We start from the raw sequence: 3,669 nt of genomic DNA on the forward strand, positions 1-3,669 counted from the left end.
TATCACTGAAAAATTCGCTAAATTTGGTAATATATTGAATGTTGAAATTTTCGATGGCGCTTATCGTTATGGAAAAGAAAGTACACTGAAATGCGGTTTCGTGTGTTTTGAGCACAGTTCTTCAGTAGATAAACTACTCTCTTATAAAGGTCTTACACATTTGTTGAGTAATGACAATAAGATATATGTGGACAGACGTGCCGAAAAATATGAACCTTATCCGAATTATATGTTGGATAAAGCATAATATTATGCTTATTAGTCAATATATTAAATATATTCAATAAATGTCTCTGAAGTAATTTTTCATGTATCTGGTGAAAACACATTCAAAATTATTTTATAATTTAGTTTTTAATATTAAAAGGAATGAACATTTTTATTGTTTTAATTAGGCAAATTCTAAGGCTTTTAATGTTATACTCAATTTTGTTTCATATTTTTAACTGGAAAAAATACTCATATTATTTCGTATAAATTTATTACATACATTTATAATTATACATATTTATATTTATAAGTTGGTATATTTCATCTGGTTCTGGAAAACACATTTAAAATTATTTTATAGTTTTTTTTCAATATCAAAAGTAATATCAATTTTTATTGTTTTGATTATGCAAATTCAAAGACATTTAATGTTATACTCAATTTTGTTTAAGCTTTAAATGTATTTCTTTAGTTATTTAATTGACAATATCAAATATTACCCTTTTTACTTCAACATTTTTGTAATTTTTGTGTTCTGTTCTTAATAAACTTTATTTAAACAATATTTGTTCGTTATTCTGTATGAAAATATTGAAATACAAAATACTGGAATTAAAAAAATATTTCAAATGTAGAAGTACTTTATGAAAAAATATAATTGTATTTCTGAGGAGAGCAAATATCCTCCAAAATTTTGGACATTGATGGATGCCTCATTATTGGACAACAATTAACGATTTGTGAATCGTTCTACTCGCATTTTATTGATCAATTTTATAAAACGCATTTTTTAATTAATATGTTCTAAATAATTTTATTATAAAATTTTCGATTATTATAAAATTATTTTATACTTTATTTTTCAATATTAAAACGAATACAATTTTTTATTGTTTTAATTAGACAAATTCAAAGCCATTAAATGTTATACTCAATTTTATTTCATATATTTAATTAAAAAAAACTCATGTTATTTCATATAATTTTATTACATTCTAACAGTAAAAGTTACCTATAAATATTTTATTTGAGTTAAACAAAGTATAATTACATGCATTTGTATTCATTGATATAGATGGATTAAGTTTTAAATTTATTTCCTTAATTATTTAATTGACAATATCAAATATTATCCTTTTTACTTCAAAATGTTTGTAATTTTTATGGTCTACTCTTAATAAACATTATTTAACAGTATTTGTTGGTTATTACGCGTGAAAAAAACAATACAAAATAATGGAATAAAAAATATATTTCTAATATAGAAATACTTATGAGAAGATTAAGTATGAACCTTTTAGCTTCGATGCGAAGCTGAGAAGGTATTGGTTTTACTAAGATGTTTTATTTTTTTTTTTTTTTTCTTGTGTGTCTGTTACCACTTTTTCTCAGCTCTCACCGAACCAATTTCTTTCAATGATACGTCAAAAGATCACAAATTGTATCTAGTCGAAGACATTACCCTCAAATATTGAAAAAAATGCCCTCGTTCCCCGTAAATGGGGGAAACCTCCAAAAAAATTACAAATTTAAAAATCGCTAATTTTCGAAATTTTTTCAATTTTTTTTACTTAAAAGTGCCATAACTTTTTCAAAAATGAACATATCAATATAATTCTTTTTTATATAGATGCATAATATCATTACCTTTCATTTGGTATATTTTTTTCATAAATTTAACCCTTAACCTGCCCACAAGGGGGGATTTAAAATGACAACTTTTTCACAAAAAATTAATTTTTTTAACTTAAATTTTGAAAATGTTCCGGAAGGTCTGACACTTTTATATATATCTTAAATTAAAGCTAATGTAATATGCTTTATCATGAAAAAAAAAAATTTCGGACTTTATCTTATCTTCATGGTGAAAATGGCTACCGAATGCTATTTTTGTGTGAAAATTTTCGATTTTGTATTTTCCATTTTTAACTTTATTATGCTATAACTTTTTGAAAAATGTATGGATCATTACAATTTTTTTATGAGAAGTAGTATTTATATAGATCTTTCATTCGACTGACTTTTTATTTAAATCAGACCATTTCCCTTAATACAGGGGGGATTCANATCGGACCATTTCCCTAAATACAGGGGGGATTCAAAACATAAAAAAGCATATAGAAAGTAGAACTTTTTCAACTTAACTTTTGAAAGTGTTCCGGAAGGTCTGACACTTTTATATATCTTAAATTAAAGCTATTGTAATGTCTTTTATTATGTAAAAAAAAAATTTCGGACTTTATTTTGTCTTTACGGTGAAAATGGCTACCGAATGCAATTATTGTGTGAAAATTCTCGATTTTATTTTTTACATTTTTAACTTTATAATGCTATAACTTATTGAAAAGTATATTGATCAATATAATATTTTTATTGGAAATACTATTTTTTAATATTCCTTTTTTCATTCGACATACTTTATCTTAATCAGGATATTAATAAGGAACTAGCAGTTTATGAAGCTTTTGGAATAATCCACCAATTTTTTAAAATTAAACACTATCTAAAGATTTGCATCGAAGCGTTTTTTTTTTGATAGTGATTTTAATCACTGTCAGATATCATTATACTTAATCCAACTATGCCACGTCACCACTGTGCTGGGTTTTTTTTTTTCGTTTCTATTTTTTATTTAGATTAACTAATGTATTTTTGAAATTTTTTGGTTTTATTAAAATTTTAATGCAGCTTACTATACAAAACTTTTTATCAAATTAAAATTCGTGAAACACTTAAGTCTAATAATTAAGTGTTTTTATTGATACTAAAAATTGTTTTTATTACTAGGGAAATATTTAGAAAAATTTAATTTAGAATTTTAAAAATTGTTTTATGTAAAAAAAATATGAGCTGAAATTTTAATCATTACACTTCTTTTATTTTTTATTAATAGATATTTACGACGTTATTTTATGTATATATAAAACATATGTGTAAAAAATATACTAACGTGTTCAAGAAAAATATTAGACTCACTATTTCCGAATTAAAATATTATATTTTTTGTTTAACGGGCGGATCTTCTTCTTTGAATTCCTACCCGTTTTTGGATGTTGGATACCTAAGGTCATTTGATATTACTAGGGAAGGGATAAGTGCAGTTGTTTCCCGTTGCTTTCTACGATTGGGAACTGGTGCTTTTTGCCACCGCAAAACACACGTATTGTCACCCATCCTTGTACTATGGCGGTAGGTGGGGCTTAACACTAGAGTTCTGTGTATATGTAGTGTATCCACCACGCCACACCACGCTCCTTAACGGGAGAATAAACTCTCCTATCATCTCTAAAACTGTTTTTAGTTTTTAAAAAAATTTTAAACATTTTAAGGGAATTTCAAAAAATATTTCATTAATAGTGAATACAAAATTCACTAATTAAATGTTTACATTAACTGTTAACTAAATTTTCATCCAAGAAAAACTTTTTTTAATGATTCAATATTTTTTTTTTTTTTTTT

The sequence above is a fragment of the Daktulosphaira vitifoliae genome, unplaced genomic scaffold, assembly GCF_025091365.1.
Source record: "Daktulosphaira vitifoliae isolate Bord-2020 unplaced genomic scaffold, ASM2509136v1 Scaffold_1, whole genome shotgun sequence".
NCBI lineage: Eukaryota > Metazoa > Arthropoda > Insecta > Hemiptera > Phylloxeridae > Daktulosphaira > Daktulosphaira vitifoliae.